Here is a 25823-nt window from a genome sequence, read left to right as displayed (position 1 = left end):
AGGCTTCACCTGGATTTCTGGAAGGGGCTGCCCAAAATACTTTTATTGACCAGCTTGCTTTCCTTTGAAAATCATGCTTGGAAGGATTACACTTTTCATAACCTTATCCAACTAACATGTTCCGAACTGTGCCTTTTAGAAACAGACCTTATTCTTATTTCCTGAGCGTTTGGCGTTATTCTGTGCTGAAAATTTTAGAATACTAAAACCTTGGAACTGGAAGGAGCCCAAAAGGTCATTAATTAAGCTTTTTTTCCCTCCCCCACCAGTTCTTGAATTTATCGTAAGCATCCAATTTGTTGACTGATTTCTATTTGAACTCCCTGCAGTGATAGAGAGCTCATTAGGTGGTTCTTTATGTCTTGAGCAACTCTGATTTTCAGAAAGTATTCCCCATTATAAGCCAAAATCTGTTTCCCAATAACTTATATTCATTGGTTCATTGGGAGGATCTGGAACAAATATGCTTTTTCTTAATTGTAGTTCTTCAGTTAGTTGAATACAGCAATCATGCCTACCTCCTAAGCCTTGGATCTAATAAGACCACAGAGTAAAGGATTATCATTTACTTCATGCTGGAAATTAGACTATTCTTAATATGGCCTAATAGCCCACTTGTTTGTTAGCCACAAATTGACACTACTGAGTTTTCTAAAGCAGCCCTGATAGTGTATGCTCTCCTCCTTGGATGAGCTTATTATCTGGTGTTAACTGGACTGATGGGAACTGGACTGATGACCAAGGAAGGTCACTTTCATATTCCTAAAGACCAGAAATTGGTTAGTACTAGTCCTTCTAAAGCCCCCAGAATGTCTATGTGGCATCCAGACAATAAACATGTGGGAAAATTTGACTGACAGGAATTTTTATAAAGAAAATTATGAAATTTTCTAATTTCACAAAAAACTTATGAAATATTCTAATTTAATAAAGAAAATTACTACATTTGAAATAATGGTAGTTCAAGGTTTATACAGTGTATAAAAGGTAGAATAATAAACTGTTTTATCAGAAAACACCTCAGGAATAATGACATCACTGAGAGGATACAATACAGTGGGACTGGGTGGAAAAGGGGTGTGTATGTGGTTGCTAGAATGAAACACTGACTTGGCTGTTAGCAAATTTGGATTCTATTCCTAGCTCTGATGATTTGCCAATTATCTTGGACACATGACTTCCCCTCCATGTTCCTCAGTTTTTCCATCTATAAGATGTTGAGGCGGACTGTATCTCTAAGGGTTTTTCAACTCTGAAATTCTCCATCGGAAGTAAACTTTAAGAGTCCAGGCTCATGAGGGGCTTCGGAAATTGTTAGGCCAGTGCTTCTCAAACTTTAATGTGTAAAAATATCTCCTGGGAGGCCTCTGTTCTGTTCCATTAGTCTATATCTCTGTTTTCATTCCAGTACCATGCTGTTTTGATTACTGTAGCGTTGTAGTATAGTTTGAAGTCCGGTAGTGTGATGCCTCCCGCTGTGTTCGTTTTACTTAGAATTGACTTGGCTATGCGGGCTCTCTTTTGGTTCCATATGAAGTTTAAGGTGGTATTTTCCAGTTCTGTGAAGAAGGTCATTGGTAGCTTGATGGGGATAGCATTGAATCTATAAATTACTTTGGGCAGTATAGCCATTTTCACGATATTGATTCTTCCTAACCATGAACATGGAATGTTTCTCCATCTGTTTGCGTCCTCTCTTATTTCGTTGAGCAGTGGTTTGTAGTTCTCCTTGAAGAGGTCCTTTATATCCTTTAGTTGTATTCCTAGGTATTTTATTCTCTTTGTAGCAATTGTGAATGACAGTTCGTTCTTGATTTGGCTCTCTTTTAGTCTGTTATTGGTGTATAGAAATGCTTGTGATTTTTGCACATTGATTTTGTATCCTGAGACTTTGCTGAAGTTGCTTATCAGTTTAAGGAGATTTTGGGCTAAGATGATGGGATCTTCTAGATATACAATCATGTCGTCTGCAAATATAGACAATTTGGCTTCCTCCTTTCCTATTTGAATACCCTTTATTTCTTTTTCTTGCCTGATTGCTCTGGCTAGAACTTCCAGTACTATATTGAATAGGAGTGGTGAGAGTCTAGTACCAGATTTCAAAGGGAATGCTTCCAATTTTTGCCCATTCAGTATGATATTGGCTGTTGGTTTGTCATAAATAACTTTTATTATTTTGAGAAATTCCACATATACAACATGGAATATTATGCAGCCATCAAAAACAATGAGTTTGTGTCCTTTGTAGGGACATGGATGAACCTGGAGACCATTATTCTCAGCAAACTGACACAAGAACAGAAAATGAAATACCACATGTTCTCACTCATAGGCAGGTGATGAACAATGAGAACACATGGACACAGGGAGGGGAGCACTGCACACTGGGGTCTGTTGGGGAGAATAGGGGAGGGATGGCAGGGGGTGGGGAGTTGGGGAGGGATAGCATGGGGAGAAACACCAGATGTGGGTGAAGGGGAGGAAGGCAGCAAATCACACTGCCATGTGTGTACCTATGCAACTATCTTGCATGTTCTTCACATGTATCCCAAAACCTAAAATGCAATTTAAAAAAGTGGGAAGAAACGTGTCAAAAAAAATGATGGAAATTCATTTGGAGACATTAAAAAAATATCTCCTGGGAATCTAGTTAAAATGCAAATTGTGATTCAGAGAGCCTGTGGGAGGGGTCTCGGATTTTGCATTTTAACAAGCTATTAGGTGATCCTGAAACTGCTGTTCCACTGACCACACTTCAAGCAGCAAAACTCTAGTAGAGTACTAGTCAAACTCTCTTAGTAAAGGAAAATATTTTTTGGTTTGTTCGTTTTTCCTAATCCATCACAGAAGACTGCTAATTTAGTAAAATAAATGAACCATGAACTACTAGAAAATGAAAGAAAAGACATACAAAAGATAAGCCCACATTTGTATTATTAGAGTCAACAGACATAAAGTAATTTTTTTCAAATTGCTGTAAAATTTTCTAAGTGCTTACTCTCGACTTCTATACTTTGGTTCTTCCTGCCTGGTAATAAAAGTTCACAGACAGGCACTGATTGAAGGGCTACATTTTGAGTGCAGTGGTCTAGGCTACCTGCCCATCTAATTTAAGAGGCCTGAATTAGGCCCAGCCTTAATTTCTAAATCACCTGTAAGATGATCTTTTACCCTTCAGTTAGGTATCTCCTTTAATGAAGAATGTGTTCTGACAGCCAAAATGTTTGTTTTTTCTTAAAACTCTTAATTTCCTTAGAGCTTCTACAAATTACACTTTCAGTTATATATTCCAAGTAGGCAAGGGGCTGTATCAGTTCAGTTTATTATACCATTAGCCATTAGCCTAGTGTATGACATAGAGTAGGTGCTTAATAAATGTTTGTTAAATAAATGAATGAACCGTTTGAAATTAGTTGTGGGGTCATACATTCAATAAAGGAAAGGTAATTTGGACTTTCTTCTGCAGTGGGGAGATATAGGATTCATCCTGTCTTACAGTGGATAAAAGGCCAACTTGACTACTTCAGAGAGCTACTTGGTATCTCAATTTTCTTTTGGAGGGATTTTAGGAAGCCAGACAAATACTTTATGTACTCTGCATCTCAAGTCTTTACTCTTAACTCAGATATGAATCAAATCAGTCATTCAGCACATTAGTTTTTTTTTAATTAATTTATTCAGTAATGTGGTTAGGCATGGAAGAGAGGATACAAAGCTGGGCAAAACAGACATGGTCCTGGTTGCTTGGGGCTTAAAGTTTGATGGGGAAGAGGACATTAATCAGATAATTATACAGCCATGACATTCCGCTTAATAACAAACTGTATGAAGAAAAAATATATGGGGGTGGGGCTATGAAGACATACAACGGGAAACTGATCTAGTTTTGAATTTATGCAAAGCACCCTTGAGGAACTGATATTGAGGTTGAGTAGAGACTTGTATGGGGTGGGGTAGAGAGAATGGAGGTGGTGGAGCAGTTTTCTAGATGGAGGGGAGAGCGTGTACAAGGGCTCTGTGAAAAGAGAAGCATAGAAAATTTGAGAAGCGTAAAAAAAGCTGGTGTGGCTGGAGTGGGACATTATAAGGATGACTGACACAGCTTAAACAGAATCTATTCAGTATAAGGTTACTAAGTGCCTACGATGAACCAAAGATAATGTGGGAGATACAGAATTATTTAGGAATAGCTTCTGCCCTACAACATGGACACAGACAAGTAGGAAAGAGAAGAAATACACAAACAACTACAGGACCAGGAGATGAGAGCTACACCCATAAAAGAGAAGCAAAGGACTTTAAGTAGATCAAAGACACCTTCCTAGAAGTGGTATTTTAAATGAACTTTGAAGATTAGACAAACTTTGAGTATGTGGAGTTAGGGAATGGGACAGGTATTCTAGGCAGAGAGGCTAGTTGTGTTGGAGTAAAGTGTATGCAGAAATACTTACATGAGATGTGTTTGGCAAGATAGGTGGAGGGCTTGACTGTAAATCATATTTAATGCTAGAAGGGAAAATTAGAACATTATATGAAAAAGAGATGCAACTCCCTCATTTTATGGATGAGCAAACCCATACTGAGAGGGTGAGTGACTTGATTTGCCTGAGGTCACATAGGTAGTACTATTGTTGTCACTCAATAAAAGGTACTGAGCACGTTTGAAAATATGGGATTGGAGCTCTGGAAATAAGTCAACAGGAGAGAGTGATTTGAGAGTTATTGCCTCTCAATACTTAAAATAGAATAAAAGAGATCCAGGGGTGTTACTTTAATAATACTTTCTTTTTTTAGGATATAGGGGAAAAAGATGGACCTTGCACGAAGCCTACAAAGCAGAAAAAGTCAGGGATATGGAAGGAAAATTACGATGGTGTCTAATCTATTTATTACATACATACCGTTTACTAGGCATGGAGAATATAATGGTGAGCAAAACAGACAAAGTTGTTGCCATCCTGGGCTCATGGTTTAGATGGCAACATAGACATTATTTGACAAACCACTGAACTATATAGTAATAAATTGTCATCCATATGTAGAGGAAAATGTATCACTTTAAGAAGAAAGGTGTGGTCACCTTTATTGAACTTCACAGCAGAGTTGAGTAGTGATAAATGATATCTGGATTTTAACAGTCCTTTCCATTCTGATGGAAACAATGCTTACCAACACTTTAGTTGGATGATGAATATCCATTTTGCGAAAGTTTGGCAGATGATTGTTGTGAAATAGTAAGGGAAAGTAAAGGTCCCTCTAGGCTTATGTCCACAGGAGCACTGACTTACTCAAAAATCAGGTTATATGTAATGTAGCTTAACTGAAATTCACAAAATCCCAGCATCTTTCCCAGGTCCTCCCACTCTCTCGGTTCCACAATTTATAGAAAGAGGCACCTGATTAACAAAATATGAAGAATTTGATGTTCAAAAAATCCCTCTTAAAATGGGATTTCTGATAGCGTAGTCCTGGTTTGGATACTTGGTTTGTTGTGACTTATCACTTGTCTTGTTTGACCGTAAGTGTCCATAACTGTAAAATAAGGTGGAGTGTTGGAAAAGGATTTTGAACAGGGTGACTGACACGGCCTAAACTGAATCCATTCAGATATTTACAAAAACCCTTCAAGCTGTAGGGTTCTATAGTTCATGTTTTGCTCCATACTGTGTTCTCATGGTTCTGTGCAGGTAGTTCAGGTTCGGTCACTAATATAAGCAACACTAATAACTTTATACAGAATTCTGAAGGTTGATAATTTTCGTGGAAGTATTTACAGACTTTGGAAGAGGTCGTTAGAATGCACCTTCCTTGTTTTATCCTGAGGTGATTGAAATTGTGACTGTCCTTAGAGTTAAAGAAAGAACTTAGTAAGGCTGGATGTTAGGTGATATTTCTATTACTGCTGGTTTGAAATAAACTAAAGTCACTGAAAATAAGATGAGGCAGGATACAGTTAAATATATACAAGGTGATTACCTCATTCTGAAATGTAATGGTCCAGGTAGTCTCTTCCTGTGGGGAAGATATATGTGAAGGAAATACTGGTTGGTAATGTAAAAGCATTTGTATGCTATAAAGCATGATGTTAAACATATTGATATCTGCACAAAGTGTGTTGCCTAACTACACACAGAAAGGGGAATAAAACTCTCTAGGATGTATATTTTGAAGGGTGCTTTTCTCTTTAAAAACTGATTTCTTAAAAAGAAAAACAAGTATTACATATATTTTTTGAAGAGAAGGGGAGGTGGATAGAGATGGAATTATGTAAGTGATCATAGCATGAAACAACTTTTCAAAATAGTACAAGAGGAGCTCAGAAATGGCAGGACCCTTAACAATCATGTAATGGCAGTCTTATCATCCAGTACATATGGTCATCATGTACTGGATGATAATGTGTGAATGGTTCTAGAAAAGGTTGCTTAACACCCCCAGATAATAGACAGCTTGATTGTTAGCAAGTTATTCTTCATACTGACCTGAAATCTATCTTCTGGATCTAAATGATTGGTCTTGCACCTTAGAGCAACAGCAATACTGAGTAATTGCTAGTCCCCTTCCTCCTAATGGCCAATGAAATGTTTAACCATGGTTTGTTCTTCTTCTCATCTATTCTTCAGTCTATATATTGCGAGTTCTTGAGCTTATGTAATATGTATTTTAAGAACCTTCTACAATAGACACTTCCATTTTCAGTATTCCTTTTTTTGGTGGTTGTTGTTGTTTTTTTGCGAAGGAGTTCCGCTCTTGTTACCCAGGCTGGAGTGCAATGGCGCGATCTCGGCTCACCACAATCTCCGCCCCCTGGGTTCAGGCAATTCTCCTGCCTCAGCCTCCTGAGTGGCTGGGATTACAGGCACACGCCACCGTGCCCAGCTAATTTTTTTGTATTTTTAGTAGAGACGGGGTTTCACCATGTCGACCAAGATGGTCTCGATCTCTTGACCTCGTGATCCACCCGCCTCGGCCTCCCAAAGTGCTGGGATTACAGGCTTGAGCCACCACGCCCGGCCTCAGTATTCCTTTTAATATATGGTGTCCAAAACTGGGCCCACTACTTTAAGCATGGATGGTCAGCACTTCCATTAAAAAACATTGTGTATATTTTCTAATATACCTTAAGGTTATAATAGCTACCATTAAATTGTTTTTCCTGATTATAAAAGTCCAGAGATAACTTGCTATATTTCCTTAAAGATGTGTTTCCATGTTTATATAATTGGGATCACATCTTACATGTAATATTTTTGAACTGGCTCTTTCATTGGTATTATATTGTGATCATTTCCCCACATCATTCAGCAGCCTTCAAACAATTTTTAATAGCTGCATACTTTTCAGTTTTCAATTTCTACCATAATTGTATGACAGTTCACACATTGGTCATTTAAATTATTTTTGCTTCTTTGAACCTCACCTTTTATAGGTCTTTATTCAAATGTCATATTTGAATTCTAAATGGTCTCACATAAAAATGCAAACCCATCTTTCCCAATATTGACTCTTCCCCTTTCTTAGTTTACTTTTTTTAACCCCTTGGTTTGTGTCATCACCTAATAGACTATATACATTACATCTATTATCTGGATTCCTGTTTTAGTGTGTAAGTCCCTCAAGCACAGGGATTTTTCCCCCATTTTGTTCACTCTTATGTCCCCTAGAACTTAAAATAATGTCTGACATATTGTAGATACTAACTAAGTATTTGCTGAATGAATTATTAAGATGAGTTTTTGTGAAGGGCATTACTGGGTCTGAAAACTAAGTATTTAAAGGCTTTTGATAAATATGTGGTGTTCCACTGTATAAGATTGTTGATTACTGCCCATACACCTATGACAGTGCTGTATACTGTCATTGTTTTAAAAGTTTTTACCAAGCTGATAGGGACAAAATGGTCCCTTACTTGATGTGTTTCTTTTAGTATAATGAGATTGAATACCTTTTTATATTTCTTGATCAATTTTGTTTCCTCTCTATGAACATCTATTCATGGTCTATGTACATGTTTCCATTAAGAGCTTACATTTTTTTATTTGTATGGGCAATGAATATTTAGTAGACATTAGACCCTATCAAATGGAGGGAAAATATTCTACTTACATTTTAAATGTTTATATTTAAAATTTTATATTTTAAATTGAGTTTTATGCATAGCAATCTTAATTTTATATAATGATATTTATCTTTTCATTTGTAATTTCTTCTGATTAGTTTGTGTTTTAAAATTTCTTCCTCATTCAAAATTGGATAAATTCTTAAATGGATTTAGTTTTAGTTGTTATTGCTTATGTTTAATCCCTCTGGAATTTATTTTGCTGTGGTGTGAGGCAATTTTCTAAATTGTTTTCCCTGCCAATTGTTTCATAGTACCAAATACTGAATAATTCATTAATTCTTACTGTTCTATAACATATATAAATTGTAACATATAATAGATTCTCTTTGGAATTTATCTAGTTTTCATCTCTTTCAGTCTGTCTCTTCTTGTCCTAGTTACAAAGTTTAAATACTATTGTAGCTTTAAAATACTTTTTTAAATTGTATTTTAAGTTCTGGGGTACATGTGCAGATCTTGCGGGATTGTTGCATAGGTACACATGTGCCATGGCGGTTTGCTGTCTCCATATCCCCATCACCTACATCAGGCATTTCTCCCAGTGTTATCCCTCCCCAAACGCCCCGCTCCCCATTGTCCCTCCCCTAGTTCCCCATTCCCCAACAGACCCCAGTGTGTGATGTTCCCCTCCCTGTGCCCATGTGTTCTCATCGTTCACCACCCGCCTATGAGTGAGAACATGTTGTGCTTGGTTTTCTGTTCTTGTGTCAGTTTGCTGAGAATGATGGTGTCCAGATTCTATCCATGTGCCTACAAAGGACATGAACTCATCTTTTTTATGGCTGCATAGTATTTCATGGTGTATATGTGCCACATTTTCTTTGTCCAGCCTATCATCAATGGGCATTTGGGTTGGTTCCAGGTCTTTGCTATTGTAAACAGTGCTGCAATGAACACACGAGTGCATATGTCTTTAAAATAGAGTGATTTATAATCCTTTGGGTATATACCCACTAATGGGATTGCTGGGTCAAATGGTATTTCTATTTCTAGGTCCTTGAGGAATCGCCACACTGTCTTCCACAATGTTTGAACTAATTTACACTCCCACTAACAGTGTAAAAGCGTTCCTATTTCTCCACATCCTCTCCAGCATCTGTTGGCTCCAGATTTTTTTTTTTCTTTGAGATGGAGTTTTGCTCCTGTTACCCAGGCTGGAGTGCAATGGCACAATCTCGGCTCACCGCAACCTCTGCCTCCTGGGTTCAGGCAATTCTCCTGCCTCAGCCTCCCAAGCAGCTGGGACCACAGGCACATGCCACCACGCCCAGCCAATTTTTTTGCATTTCCAGTAGAGATGGGGTCCCACCATGTTGACCAGGATGGTCTCGATCCCCTGACCTTGTGATCCACCCACCTCAGCCTCCCAAAGTGCTGGGATTACAGGATTGAGCCACCGCACTTGGCCGGCTCCAGATTTTTTAATGATCACCATTCTAACTGGCTTGAGATGGTATCTCAATGTAGTTTTGATTTGCATTTCTCTAATGACCAGTGATGATGAGCATTTTTTCATATTTTTGTTGGCCTCATAAATGTCTTCTTTTGAAAAGTGTCTGTTCATATCCTTTCCCTACTTTGAATGGGTTTGTTTTTTTCTTGTAAATCTACTTTAGTTCTTTTTTGATTCTCGACATTTGTCAGATGGGTAGATTGCAAAAATTTTTCCCATTTTGTTGGTTGCCAGTTCACTTTAATCATTGTTTCTTTTGCTGTGCAGAAACTCTTAAGTTTAATTAGATCCCATTTGTCTATTTTGGCTTTTGTTGCCATTGCTTTTGATGTTTTAGTCATGAAGTCCTAGCTTATGCTTATGTCCTGAATGATATTGCCTAGGATTTCTTCTAGGGTTTTTGTGTTGTTATGTCTTGCGTTTAAATCTTTAATCCATCTGGAGTTCATCTCAGTGTAAGGTGTAAAGGAAGGGGTCCAATTTCAGCTTTCTGCACATGGCTAGCCAGTTTTCCCAACACCATTTATTAAACAGGAAATCCTTTACCCATTGCTTGTTTTTGTCAGGTTTGTCAAAGATCAGATGGTTGTAGATGTGTGGTGTTGCTTCCAAGGCCTCCATTCTGTTCCACTGGTCTATATCTCTGTTTTGGTACCAGTACCATGCTATTCTGATTACTTTAGCCTTGTAGTATAGTTTGAAGTCAGGTAATGTGATGCCTCCAGCTTTGTTCTTTTTGCTTAGGATTGTCTTGGCTATGTGGGCTCTCTTTTGATTCCATACGAAGTTTAAAGTGGGGTTTTCCAGTTCTGTGAAGAAGGTCAATGGTAGCGTGATAGGGGTAGCATTAAATCTAGAAATTACTTTGGGCACTATGGCCATTTCCATGATATTGATTCTTCCTAACCATGAGCATGGAATGTTTTTCCATCTGTTTGTGTCCTCTCTTATTTCCTTCAGCAGTGGTTTGTAGTTCTCATTGAAGAGGTCCTTTACATCCTTTGTTAGTTGTATTCCTAGGTATTTTATTCTTTGTATCAATTGTGAATGGGAGTTCCCTCATGATTTGGCTCTCTGTCTGTTATTGGTGTGTAGGAATGCTTGTGATTTTTGCACATTGATTTTTATCCTTAGACTTTGCTGAAGTTGCTTATCAGCTTAAGGAGATTTTTGGCTGAGATGACAGGGTCTTCTAAATATACAGTTATATCTTCTGCAAATGGAGACAATTTGACTTCCTCTTTTCCTAACTGAATATCTTTTATTGCTTTTTCCTGTCTGATTGCTTTGGCTAGAACTTCCAATACTATATTGAATAGGAGTGGTGAGAGAGGGCACCCTTGTCTAGTGCCAGTTTTCAAAGGGAATGCTTCCAGTTTTTATCCATTGAGTATGATACTGGCTGTGGGTTTGTCATAAATACCTTTTATTATTTTGAGATATGTTCCATCAATACCTAATTTATTGAGGGTTTTTAGCATAAAGCATGGTTGAATTTTGTCAAAGGCCTTCTCTGCATCTATTGAGATAATCATGTGGCTTTTGTCTTTGGTTCTGTTTATGCGATGGATTATGTTTATAGATTTGCCTATGTTGAACCAACCTTGCATCCCTGAGATGAAGCCTACTTGATCATGATGGATCAGCTTTTTGATGTGCTGTTCTACTCAGTTTGCCAGTATTTTATTGAAGATTTTTGCATCAGTGTTCATCATGGATATTGGCCTGAAACTTTTTTTTTAGTTGCGTCTCTGCCAGGTTTTGGTATCAGGATGATGTTGATCTCATAAAATGAGGTAGGGAGGATTTCCTATTTTTGTACTGTTTCAAATATTTTCAGAAGGTAAAGTACCATCTCCTCTTTGTACGTCTGGTAGAATTTGGCTTTGAACCCATCTGGACCTGGACTTTTTTTGGTTTGTAGGCTATTAATTGTTGCTTCAACTTTGGACCTCGTTATTGGTCTATTCATGGTTTCAACTTCTTCCTGGTTTAGTCTTGGGAGGGTGCAAATGTCCAGGAATTTATCCATTTCTTCCAGATTTACTGGTATATGTGCATAATTTTTCTGTAGTAATCTCTGATGATAGTTTGTTTTTTTGTGGAATCAGTGGTGATATTCCCTTTATCATTTTCATTGCATTATTTGATTCTTCTCTCTTTTCTTTGTTATTGATCTGGCTAGTGGTCTATCTGTTTTGTTGACCTTTTCAAAAAAACAGCTCCTGGATTTACTGATTTTTTTTTGAAGGATTTTTTGTGTTTCTGATCTTTGTTATTTCTTGTCTTCTGCTGTCTTTTGACTTTTTTTTTGATCTTCCTCCTCTAGCTCTTTCAGTTTTGCCTATAGGGTGTCGATTTTAGATCTTTCCTCAATTCTCATTTGGGCATTTATTGCTATATATTTCCCTCTAGACACTGCTTTAAATGCGTCCCAGAGATTCTGGTATGTTGTGTCTTGGTTCTCATTGGTTTTGAAGAACAACTTTATTTCTGCCTTCATTTCATTGTTTATCCAGTCGTCATTCAGGAGCAGGTTGTTCAGTTTCCATGTAGTTGTGCAGTTTTGAGTGAGTTTCTTAATTCTGAGTTCTAACTTGATTGCACTGTGGTCTGAGAGACTGTTATGATTTCCGTTCTTTTGCATTTGCTAAGGAGTGATTTACTTCCAATTATGTGGTCAATTTTAGAGTAAGTGTGATGTGGTGCTGAGATGAATGTATATTCTGTGGATTTGGGATGGAGAGTTCTATAGGTATTAGGTCTGCTTGGTCCAGATCTGTGTTCAAGTCCTGGATATCTTTGTTGATTTTCTGTCCTGTTGATCTGTCTAATATTGACAGTTGAGTGTTAATGTCTCCCACTATTATTTTCCAGTAGTCTAAGTCTCTGTAGGTTGTTAAGAACTGTTTTATGTATCTGAGTGCTCTTGTTTTGGGTGCATATGTATTTAGGATAGTTGGCTCGTCTTGTTGCATTTATCCTTTTACTATTATGTAATGTCCTTCTTTATCTCTTTTGATCTTTGTTGTTTTAAAGTCCACTTTGTCAGAGAGTAAGATTGTAACCCCTGCTTTTTTTTTGCTTTCCATTTGCCTGGTAAATCTTCACCCATCCCTTTATTTTTTAGCCTGTGTGTGTTCTTGCATGTGAGATGGGTCTCCTGAATACAGCACACCAATGGGTCTTTATTTTTATCTAGTTTGCCAGTCTGTGTCTTTTGATTGGGGCATTTAGGCCATTTACATTTAATGTTAATATTGTGTATGAATTTGATCCTGCCGTTTTGTTACTGACTGTTTGTCTTGCCCATTTGTCAATGCTGTTTCTTTATTGTGTCATTGGTCTTTTCCATTTGGTATGTTTTTGCAGTGGCTGGTACTCGTTGTTCCATTCCATGTTTAGTGCTTCCTTCAGGAATTCTTGTAAGGCAGGTCTGGTGCTGACGAAAGCTCTCAGCATTTGCTTGTCCATAAAGGATTTTATTTCTCCTTCACTTATGAAGCTTAGTTTGGCTGGATATGAAATCCTGGGTTGAAAGTTCTTTTCTTTAAGGATGTTGAATATTGGCCCCCACTCTCTTCTGACTTGTAGAGTTTCTGCCGAGAGATCTGCTGTGAGTCTGATGGGCTTCCCTTTGTGGGTGACCCGATATTTCTCTCTGGCTGCCCTTAGCACTTTTTCCTTCATTTCAACCCTGGTGAATCTGACGATTATGTGCCTTGGGTTGCTCTTCTTGAGGAATATCTCTGCGGTGTTCTCTCTATTTCCTGGATTTAATGTTGGCCTGCCTTGCTAGGTTGGGGAAGTTCTCCTGGATAATATCCTGAAGAGTGTTTTCCAGCTTGGAGTCATTCTCCCCATCACATTCAGGTACTCTGATCAAACATAAATTAGGTCTTTTCACATAATCCCATATTTCTTGGGGGCTTTGTTCATTTCTTTTCCCTCTTTTTTTCTCTAATCTTGCCTTCTCATTTTATTTCATTGAGTTGATCTTCAATCTCTGATATCCTTTCTTCTGCTTGGTAGATTCAGCTATTGAAACTTGTGTATGCTTTGTGAAGTTATTGTGCTGTGTTTTTCAGCTCCATCAAGTCGTTTATGTTTTCCTCTAAGCTGGTTATTCTAGTTAGCATTTCGTCTAACCTTTTTTCAAGGTTTTTAGTTTCTTTGCATTAGGTTAGAACATGTTTCTTTAGCTCAGAGAAGTTTGTGATTACCCACCTTCTGAAGCCTGCTTCTGTCAATTAGTCAAACTCATTCTCCATCCTGTTTTGTTCCCTTGCTGGTGAGGAGTTGTGATCCCTTGGAGGAGAAGAGGTGTTCAGTTCTTTGACAATTTCATTTTTTTTGCACTGATTTCTTCCCATCTTTGTGGATTTATCTACCTCTGGTCTTTGAAGTTGGTGATTTCAGATTGGGTCTTTGAGTGGACGTCCTTTCTGTTGATGTTGAAGCAATTTCTTTTTGTTCTTTAATTTTCCTTCTAACAGTCTGGACTCTCTGCTGTAGGACTGCTGGAGGTCCACTCCAGACCTTGCTTGTCTGAGCATCACCTGTGTGGCTGTGGAGTAGCAAGGATTGCTGCCTGATGTTTTCTCTGGTAGCTTCATTCCAGAAGGGTACCAGCCAGATGTCAGCCAGAGCTCTCCTTGGTTGGAAATGCAGAGATCATTCACCTTCTGTGTCTCTGTCACTGCAAACTATGCTCCAGAGCTGTTCCTATTTGGCCATCTTGGCAAAAGTCTCTAAAATAATTTTTATTACCTCAGCTCTTCTACTTATTAGCTGTGTAGTCTCTTTAAGCCTAAGTTTGTTTATCTGTATAGAATAGTAGTAACATTTATTTTTATGCTCTTAATTTTGTGAAGGGACTCTTTCTACTACTATTTTTGCTAATTTATTATGCAGAAAATTAATATTTATAATTTTAACTTCTTTTTTTACTTTACTCATATTTATTATTATGAATTTATAGTTTACAAGTTATTTTCTTTTTTTTTCAGGAAATTTAAGGGAAACTCAGAGAATCAAAACAATGAACAAGTAACCACATATATATTACTCAGAGTGAACAACTGTTAGCATTTTGTCTTTTTGGCTTCTGATACGTTTTAATAATATAAACAGAACGTTATAGATACACTTTAACTTTCTTTGTGTCTAGCTGCCACTTCATTCCTTTCCACATCCCTACAAACATGACATTTGGGGCCACTCACATTTGCGTAAATTTTTAGTCAGTTGCTTCTTCTTACTGATTTGTAAGATATATATATATATATATATATTTACATATATATATATATATTTACATATATATTTGCATATATATATTTGCATATATCTGCTTCCATAATATTACTTCTCTTTCTAGTTTGTTTATGGGGTTCTTTATCATTACAGAAGTTTTAAGTTTTCATTTCAGGTTTATCAATCTTTTCCTTCATGAATTGTGCTTTTTGTATCATGCTTAAGAGGTATTCCTGATGCTATGATCATAAAAAGTGTTCTCCAAAATTTCATTGAAGAATTTAAGAAATTTTCTTTACAGTTAGTGCTTTAATTCATCTGGATTTTATTTTTGTATGTGATGTAAAATATTACGCAGTTTTTTTCCATGTAAACTACCATTTGTTTTAAATATCATTTATACATGACTAGTTTAGAATGCAAACCTCACCACATTGCCTAAGTTTTTTTATATGTTTGGGTCTTTCTCTGGGCTTTCTATTGTGTTTCATTAATCTATTTGTCTACATTTGTATTGTTTTACTTATAAATGCTTTAAAACGAATTTGATATTTGTAAAGTCATCAAGTTACTGTTCACTGCCTTCACCCACACTCACATCTCTTTTCTTGTTTTTTTTTTTTCTGAATTATGTTATTTTTGGCCCTTTGTTCACTTACTTTAGTTTTAAAATGAGATTATCAAATTACTAGAAACTCATGTTTCTTTTTCTTGAAATTATATTGAATCTGTAGAATGATTTGAAGAGGAATTGACATCCTTTTGACAGAGAGACTTCGTATTCCTGAATATGTTGTATCTTGGCATTTATTCAGGCCCTTTTGCAACCTTTGATGAAGATTGGTAAATTTATTGATAATATTCTTACATATTAGATTTACTCTCAGGCAACTTTAATTTTTAGTTAGATTTATTAACATATAATTAGCATAAAAGAAAGCTTACCCTTTGTAAGTGTACAGTTTAAGTCCTGACACATGTATATGATTGTGTAACCACTACCACCAGTACCACCACAATAAAGATAGAGAAAATTTCCCTTAGCATTAAAGGTTCTTTTGTGCCCCTTTGCAGCCAATTCTTTTCTTCTACCTACAATTCCAGGAAGTCATCTATCTGTTTTCTGTCCTTAAAGTGTTGTTTCTTTTATTCTATCACATCAACAGAAACATTTGGTATGTAGTCTTTTGTGTCTGGTTTCTTCTAATTAGCACATACTTTTAAGATTCATCCATGTTGTTGCATATTTTTATTATTGTTTATTCTTTATTATCGCTGAGTAATTTATTCATTCAACAGTTTATGGACATTTGTTTTTTCCCACTATTTAGCCATGATAAATAATGCTGTCACAATGCTGCTATAAATGTTCTTGTACAGGTTTTGGCTTCACATATATTTTTATTTATACTAGGTAAATACCTAGAAGGGGACTTTGGCAGTTAAATATAGAGTAAATGTCTAACTTTATAAGAAATTGTCAAACTGTTCTCCAAAGTGGCTATATAATTTTTCATTCCCACCAGCAGTGTATAAGAATCTCAGCTGCTCAATATCCCCACCAGCACTTGGTATTTTCAGTGTTTTAAAAAAATCAGGCCTGGTGCAGTGGCTCATGCCTGTAATCGCAGCACTTTGGGAGGCTGAAGTGAGCAGATCACTTGAGGTCAGGATTTTGAGACCAGCCTGGCCAACATGGTGAAACCCTGTCTCTATTAAAAATACAAAAATTAGGCCAGGCGCAGTGGCTCATGCCTGTAATTCCAGCACTTTGGGAGGCCGAGGTGGGTGGATCATGAGGTCCAGAGATCGAGACCATCCTGGTCAATATGGTGAAACCCCGTCTCTACTAAAAAATACAAAAATTAGCTGGGCATGGTGGTGCGTGCCTGTAATCGCAGCTACTCAGGAGGCTGAGGCAGGAGAATTGCCTGAACCCAGGAGGCGGAGGTTGCGGTGAGCCAAGATAGCACCATTGCACTCCAGCCTGGGTAACAAGAGCGAAACTCCATCTCAAACAAAACAAAACAAAACAAAACAAAAATTAGTCTGGCAAGGTGGTGCATGCCTGTAATCTCAACTACTTGGTAGGCCGAGGTAGGAGAATCAAATCACTTGAACTCTGGTGGGTGGATGTTGCAGTGAGCTGAGATCGCACACCACTGCACTCCAGCCTGGATAACAGATCTTTTCACTCTCTGTAGTTTTGTCTTTTCCAAAATGTCATATAGTTGGAATCTTACAGTATGTAGCTTTTAAGATAGGTGTATTTCACTTAGCCATATGCATTTAAGATTTTTCCCTGTATTTTCATGGCTTGATGATAACTCATTTCTTTTTATTGCTGAATAATATTCTATTGTGCGGTTAGACACTTAGACTGTACCACAATTTGTTTATCCATTCACCTAGTGAAGGACATCAAGGTTACTTTTAAGTTTTAGCAATTATGAATAAAGCTGCTATAAGTGTTTGTGAGCAAGGTTTTGTGTGGATATAAGTTTTCAACTCATTTGGGTAAATACCAAAAAGTGCAATTGCTGGATCATATGGTAAAACTATGTTTAGCTTTGTAAGAAACTGCCTGACTGCTTCCAAAGTGGATTTATCATTTTGTACTACCATCAGCAATAAATGAGCATTCCTGTTTCTCCACATGTTTACCTACATGAAGTGTTGTCTGGGTTTTGGATTTTGGACATTCTAATAGGTGTGTAGTGATACATTGTTGTTTTTGTATTCAATTCCCTAGTTACATATGAGTTGAGCATCTTTTTACATGCTTATTTGTAATCTCATCTTTTTTGCTGAGCTGTCTCTTCAGCTCTTTTGTTCATTTTTAACTGGGCTGTTTGTTTTCTTATTGTTCAGTTTTAAGAGTTCTTTATATATTTGCAGTATAAGTTCTGTACAAGATATGTGTTTTGCAGATATTTTCTCCTGGTCTATTATGGCATGTATTTTCATTCTCTTAACAGTGTGTCTCACAGAGCAAATATCTTAAATGTTAATGAAGTCTAATTTATCAGTTTTTACTTTTATGGATTATTCTTTCTTTTCTCCTACGTTATCTTCTAGTTTTATGGTTTTGTATTTTACTGGTTATGACCCATGTTGAGCTAATTTTTGTTAAGCATGTCTAGATTCATCTTTTTTTCTGCAAGTGGATGACCAGTTATTCCAGCACCATTTGTTGAAGAAACTACCTTTCATCCCTTGTATTACCTTCACTTCTTTGTCAAAGATAAGTTGACTATATTTGTGTAGGTCTATCTATTTCTGGGCTCTCTATTTTGTTCCATTGACGTATTTGTCTATTCTTTTACCAACACCACATTGTCTTGTTTCCTGTCAGAGAGTGTCAGTCTTCTAATTTTATTTATCTTCTTTAGTATTGTGTTTACTATTCTGGGTCTTTTGTCTTCCTGTATGAACTTAAGAATCTGTTTGTTGATATCTAGAAAATAAATTGTTGGGATTTTGGTTGGGATTTCATATCAGTTGAGAAGAACTGACCTCACCAATAAGGAATCTTTCTATCCAACAATATTGAGTCTTCCTATTCATGACCATGAAACATTTTTCCATGTATTTAGATCTTTGATTTATCTTATCAGAGTTTTATACTCTCTTTAAAATATCATATACATTTTTGTTAGATTTATACCTAAGCATTTCATCTTTTGGTGGAAATGGAAATAGTGCGTTTTAAATTTCAAATTCCAGTTATTCATTGCTGGTATATAAGAAAACTATTGACTTTTCAAGATTAGCCTGTATCCTGCTTTGTCAGTCTTTCTAGTGAGTGTGTAATGGTAGCTCATTGTGGTTTAATTTGCATTTTCCTATGACTAATGATACTGAACATTTTCTCATGTGCTTATTAGCCATCTGTGTATCTAATTTGGAGAAACGTCCATTCAAATTGTTTGCCCATTTTAAAATTGGGATATTTGTGTTCTCATTATTGGGTCATTATATAATACAGTATATAATATTAAATAAAATACAAATTCTTTAAAAGATACGTGTTTTGCAAATATTTTCTGTCCTTCTGTGTCTTTTCTTTTCATTGTCTTAATGGGTTTTCTATTAAGACTTACACCTTTTGTATTCTAAGAAGTCTTTGCCTTAACTAAGTTCAAAATAATCCTGTCTTGTTTTGTTCTAGAGTTTTGCAGTTTCTGTTTTTTGATTTATGTCTTTGGTGCATGTTTAGATGGCTTTTGTCTTTGTGGCAAGGTAATGTTCCAGGCATATATAATATATTTTTTCCTTATGTAGGTCCAATTTTTCCAGTCCAATTTGTTGACAAGATTATCTTTGTCCATTGAATTACCTTGGCATCCTTGTCCAAAATCAACTGACCAGGTATGGATGGATCTACTTCTGGACTCTATTCTGTATATTTGATCTATTTGTGTAACCTTGAAAATAACACACTGTCTCAATTATCATAGTTCAATGGTTCTCAACTGGGGCAATATTCCCCCCCAGGGACATCTGGCAATGTCTAGAAACAGTTTTGTTGCCATAACTGGAGGAACATTCTCTGGCATATTAAGGGTAGAGGCCAGGCAGGTACTTGAACAATAAAGTATTGCTCTGTTCCAAAATGTTAACATTGTTGAGGTTTAAAAACTGCAATGACATTATAGTAAATCTTGAAATAAAGCATTTTGGATCCTTTAACTTTGTTCTTCATTTAAAATTATTTTTGAAAAAAATTAAAATGTGTTCTTGGTTATCCTAGATCCTTTGTATTTCTAGATAAATTGATAAATCAGCTTTTCACTTTCTCCTCCAAAAATGCTACTGAAAGTTTTATTAGGATTGGGTTAAATCTATGGATCAATTTGGGAACAAATGAAATCTTAGCTATCATCTTGAATCTCCTGATATATTAAGATGGTATAACTTTTTATTTTTTATTTTTTATTTAAATTCTCTTAACAATGTTTTGTATATTTCAGTGTATAGGTCATGCATATCTTTTGTGAAATTTATATTAGGTAATACATGCTTTTTGATGCTATTACAAATGGTATTTTTTATACATTTTAACTTCTGATATGTATTATTAGTGAATAGAAATACAATTAATTTTTGCATATTGATATTGTATTTTATGACCTTACAAAACGTAATAGTTCTAGTAGCTGTTTTGTTTGTTTTTAGATTCTTGGTATTTTCTATGCAGATAATTATGCTGTCTGGTAGTAAACACAGTTTTAATTCCTATTTTCCAAATTGTATCATTTTTTCTTGCTGTGTTTATTTTATTTTATTTTTGCTGTATTTGAACTGGATAGGACCTCTAGTAGAATGTTGAATGGATGTGGTTTAGAGCAGATCTCCTTGCCTTGATCTTCATTTTATTGGAGGAAATATTCAGTCTTCCACCATTAACTGTGGTGCCAGCTTTGGATTTTTCTCATGTACCATTTATAAGTTTGAGGAAGTTCCCTTCTATCCATAGTTTGGTGAGGAATTTTATCGTGAATGTATGTTTATGATCTTGAATTTTTTTCTGTATCTATTGAAATGACCTTTTTAAGTCTGACTGACTTTTAAGTGTCAAACCACTCTACCAATTCCCATAGTACGAATCTATTTGATCATGATGTATTATTCTTGATATATATTTGGGTTTAATTTGTTACTATTTTACTTAAGGCTTTTTTGTGTCTGCACTCATTAGATATATTGGTCTTTAATTTTCTTTTCTTACAATGCATTTATTTGGTTTTGGTAAAGAATCACTCTAGTCTCATAAAATGAGCCAGAAAGTGTTTTTTCCCTCTTTTATGGAACAGTTTATGTAGAATTAGCATTCTTTCTTCCTTAAGTACTTGGTGTATTAGTCAGGCAGGTGTTTATTAAGTATTAACTTACATGATCACAAGGTCCCACAATATACTGTCTGCAAGCTTGAGGACCAAGACAAGTCAGTCCGATTTTCAAAACTGAAGAACTTGGAGTTTCAATGTTTGAGGGCAGCAAGCACCCAGCATGGGAGAAAGATGTAGGCTGGGAGGCTAGGCCAGTCTCGCCCCTTAACATTTTTTTTGCCTGCTTTATATTTGCTGGCAGCTGATTAGATTGTGCCCACCAGATTAAAGGTGGGTCTGCCTTCCCCAGCCCACTGACTTAAATGTTAATCTCCTTTGGCAATACCCTCACAGACACACCCAGGATCAACACCATGCATCCTTCAATACAATCAAGTTGACACTCAGTATTCATTGTCATACTTGGTGTAATTCACCAGTTAAGCCAAGGTTTTTAAGTGTGAATTTAACTGTAAATTTAGTCTATTTAGTAGATAAAAAGCTATACAGCTTGTCTATTTCTTCTTAAGTGAGACTTAGTATTATGTGTTGCAAATATTTTGCCTATTTCATTTACATTATTAAATTCATTTCCATGAATTTGTTCACAGTATTTTCTTATTATCCTCTGAATTTTTGTAAGATCTGTAGTTACCCACTTGTCTTCATTTCTAATAATGGTAATGTTTTCTCTTTTTTCTCATTATCTGTATAAAAGTTTACTAATTTTATTTATCTTTTCAAAGAACCAGCTCTTAGTTTCATTGATTTAATGTCTTCCTTCATTACATTTCATTGAATTCTGCTCTTATTTGGATTATTTCCTTCATTTTGTTTGCTTTAACTTTAATTTGCTCTTCATTTGCATGAGTCTTAAAGTGGAATCTTAAACCATTGATTTGAGTTTTTCTCATCTAATGCAAGATTTAATGCTATAACTACCCCTATCTGCACTTTTTAAGCTGTACTACATAGTTTTTTGATAATTATATTTTTGTTTTGTGGCCATTTAAATTAGGATTTTTTCTATTGCATTTTCTAATTGATATCTGTAAGTTGGTGTTGTATCTGGTAACCTTGAAAATTCTTTGTTTTTGAATTATACTTTATGCTGTAGGGTACATGTGCAGAAAAATTCAGGTTTATTATATAGGTATACACGTGCTATGGTGGTTTGCTGCACCCATCAACCTGTCATCCTCATTAGTCACCTTGAAAATTCTTATTCATCCTTATAATTTGTTGGTTCCTTTGATTTTTCTTTTCTCCTACAAATGAGAACAATTTTGCCTTCCTTTTAACATTCTTATGTTAAGTTATTATTTCTTTTCTTATTATTTTGGCTAAGACATAAAATAAAACATTGATTACTGATACGGATGGGGCAGTCTTCTTGTTTCTGTCTTGAGTGAGATTGTTTCTAATGTGTCTCCATTGTATATGACATTTGCTCTAGGTTTCTGGGTATATATTCTTCATCAGATAAAATAAGTTTCATTGTATTTCTAATTTGCTAAGATTTCTACCATGAATGAGAGGAAAATTTCATTGCATAATTTTTTTCTTCATCTATTGAGATGCTCCTATACTTTTTAAAAATAATATGTTAATAATCTATATGAAAAATTGCTGGCAGTAAATCAACTCCTTTTTTGGAATTATGAATTGCATTGATTATTCAATATTAAACTGTCCTTTCATTTCTGAAAAAAATTTACCTGAATACAGATTAAATGTGGCTGGATTTATTTGTTTTCTTTTTAAAAAACTGTGTATATGTTCTTAAGCTGGTATTACCAATACTGTTCACTTTTGATATGAATATTGCATTAAGCTAAAAAGTAGTTTGTATAGCTTTAATCTTTTTCCAGTTTCTGGAACAGTTTGCAGAAGATAAGAATTAACTTTATTTTTATAGTGTAATAAAACTAATTTTGGATCCTGGTGTGATCCCATTCTTTTTTTATTGCATGCAAAGTGTGAGGAGGGAGATTTGATAGTTAATCTCCTGGTTCAATTTCTGTTCAAATCCATTAGTTTTGTTTTTTGTTTGCTATTTGCGATTTGTTTTCCTAGGAAATTGTCCATTTTTTCAGGTTTTTAATGTAATGGCTGAAGTTATTCATAATATCCTCTTATGATTTTAAAAACGTTTTGTTTTTTGTTAAAAGCATATGATTTTTAAAAAGTTTTTCTTTTTGTTAAAAGTATGTGAGGTCTTAATTTAAAATCAAATGTTTCTTCATGATTTATTAAAAGCAACAGCAAATCCCTGCCCAGCTTCCTAGAAGCAACCATTTTCAACCATTTCAGATTATTCTTTTGGTATCTATACCCTATTTCTAAATAACATGCATATACTGATCCATCTTAATTTTAAATATTTATGCAAATGTATTAAGTTCATACTCTGGAAGATAAGTATTCAGAATCTTTGAAATCTTCTGTACATATATAAGTTTCTTCTCCCACATCCATACTTTTAATTTTTTTTATGTTATTATGATCATATCAATGCCACTTATGGCTGAGCCAGATAACGTGTTGTATTAGTTTCTCATTGCTGCTATAACAAATTACCACAAACTTAGTGACTGAAAACAAAACAAATTCATTTTGTAAACAGTTTTGCTGGGTTTCCAGGACTAAAATTAAGATGTTGGCAGGGTTTTGTTCCTTTTTGGAAGCTCTGAGGAGAACTTGTTTGCTTGACTTTTCCAGCTTCTAGAGACTTCCTGCATTCTTTTGTTCCTAGTCCCTTCCTCCATCTTCAAAGTCAGCAATGACCGGACAAGTTGTTTTCACATCATATCACTCTGACACTGACTTTTCTGCCTCCCACTTCTGACTTTTCTGCCTCCCACTTCCACATTTAAGGACACTTGTGTTTACATTGTGTTTACTCAGATAATCCTAAGTAATCTATTTTAAGTTTAGCTGATTAGCTTCCTTCATTCCATCTGCTATTTAATTCCTTTTTGTCCTGTAGCATAACATACTTGCAGGTTCTGAGGATTAGGACATTCACATCTTTGTGAATCTTTTGGCCTTTGGAAAGCCATTATTCTGCCTACCCTATATAATAGCATTACTTTTCATTTTCTGTACAAAGTTTAGTTTTGTTTTCATTGGAATAATTGTCTTTTTAAAATGTGCCTATGATTTAGGTACTTATTACTACTTCAAGCTCAAACTCTCTTCCAGTGTTGACATGTCTTCTCAGTAAATACAGACATAAAAGATATTTTATTAGTTTTATCTTATTGAAATTGTTTCTTTACTCTTCTGCCATATTACAATCTAGACTGCCTTCTCTCTCTGCTTTGTTCATAGATATCATCCTGGAATCTCCATCACTATCCTTAGATTTCCTTCCTGTTTCTTTTGAGTTGAAAACATTGCTCCACTACCTTCTAGCTTCCAGAGTATCTGTTAGGAAGTCTGAAATTATTGTTGAACATCTGTGCTCAATTTAGTCTTTCTTTCTCTTGAAACATGTAAGATATTGTTTTCATCTGTTGTGTTCTAACACTGTTGTAGGTTATTGTGAATGTATTTTCATCCATTATGCTGATAATCAGTTGACTTTCAAAAAAAGGCCTATGGGATTTTAAAAAAATATTTCATTGCTATTCTTTCTTACCCTCTCATTTACTCACTCTCACACTAGCTCTTTGTCCCTATGTCATCTCTCTCCCTTTCCCTCCTAGTATTTTAATATTGGCCCTACTAGGTTGATTTTATTATTCTCTAACATTTTCTGTTGTTCATTTTTAGAGTTATTCTGACTAGGAGCACCTGCCTCATCTTTTGGTTTTCTGCAATGATCCAGCTTTGCTACCCTTCCATATACTCAATATTATTGGTTTATGTTACACCACAGTAGTTGAACCTCTAGCTGCCTCTTCCTGTTTCCCAGTGGGTAAGTGGTTTTATCCTCTCCAGCCCCATCCACAGCCTATTGCTAAGTTTATTTTTCTGTTTCAGCTGCATGGACATGTTTTTATTTTTATTTTTAACAATTATGATTGTGTTTTTACTTTTTAATATATATTTTATGATTTAGTTATCATCACTATATTCTATGTTTGAAGCTGAGAGAGAGGGATTTTGTGTGAACTCAGATTACTAACTTGACATGATGGTCCTTCAGCAGTTTTTGATGGGTAATAAATTCTCCTTCAAATAATGGCTACTTACCATATGGGGGCTTAGTTATTAAGAATTCTCTTTGATTAGTTTCCTATGCTTAATCTGTAATCATAGATTGCAACATTCATGTATCTGAGAATCAGTGTATGTTGTGAAGCAACAGAGATATGGATTCATTCAGATTAGGTTAAGCAGGCAGATGTTTTTGACTCTGAGATCAGGAACATTGGACTTGCCTACAGCAAGGGCCGCCATAGGTATCAAAGGAAATTTTATAGGTCAGGTGAGTGGCAATGGTTACTTCAGCAGGAGAGTCTTTTGTGACACATGGGAGGAAGAGAGGACAGGAGTGTGAAAATATTCATGGTTGCCAGATTGGTGTTTGAACTTTAAATGGAAATAGGAAAAGTAGATGATGAAACAACTATTTTTAGGTTGAAGACAATGGTTCTGATTGTTTCAGGAGGAATGAATGAGGCTAATGGAGGTTTTGCAATGGTTTAAAGTCATCTCTAAGGTGGGAAGGCATGATGCCATTGAATTGGAGGTGGTGGAAGGGGGCTGATGTGGCACTGTCAGTGAGCAGTATGAGTTGAGGGTGGAGAAATAGGATTTGGCTAGACCTTAAAGGACATTGTAGGCCAAATTCAAGGGGTTAATCTGTTCCCCAAGAGCAGTAGGGAGCCTTTGAATAGTTTTAAGGAAGGGAGTAAAGCAATCTGATTTGCATTTTATGGCCCCCTCTGGTTGCTGTCTGAAGAGTACATTAATGCTGCAGAAGGGTAGCTGAAGTGAATGTGAAGCCAGTAATGCTTCTTTGGCTAAAATGGTATCTGGAAAGAGAGAGAGAGAGAGAGAGAGAGAGAGAGAGAGAGAGAGAGAGAGAGAGAGAGAGAGAGAGAGAGAGAGAGAGAGAGAGAGAGAGAGAGAGAGAGAGAGAGAGAGAGAGAGAGAGAGAGAGAGAAAATAGGTTTGAGAGGTTTATTGGAGGTAGATTAACAGAAGTAGT

General features: G+C 35.8%; 1 protein-coding gene across 5 annotated transcripts in view; it reads left to right on the top strand.

Annotated features, from left to right (window-relative positions):
• Positions 1-25823, top strand: part of GABRA3 (gamma-aminobutyric acid type A receptor subunit alpha3) — a 244968-nt gene that overhangs the window by 1743 nt on the left and 217402 nt on the right. For 2 of the 5 annotated variants that reach the window (XM_078363419.1, XM_017968719.4), the window contains exon 2: positions 19116-19202. The exons of 2 other annotated variants lie outside the window; for them this stretch is intronic. The gene's annotated coding sequence lies outside the window, so the exon portion shown is untranslated. Of the gene's footprint in view, positions 1-19115; positions 19203-24439; positions 24585-25823 lie in introns of all 5 variants that reach the window. One more of the 5 variants, XM_054250769.2, reaches the window with a different exon arrangement.

The sequence above is a fragment of the Callithrix jacchus genome, chromosome X, assembly GCF_049354715.1.
Source record: "Callithrix jacchus isolate 240 chromosome X, calJac240_pri, whole genome shotgun sequence".
NCBI lineage: Eukaryota > Metazoa > Chordata > Mammalia > Primates > Cebidae > Callithrix > Callithrix jacchus.
Note: the sequence above shows the minus strand (reverse complement) of the source record. Positions and strands in the feature narration are given on the sequence as shown.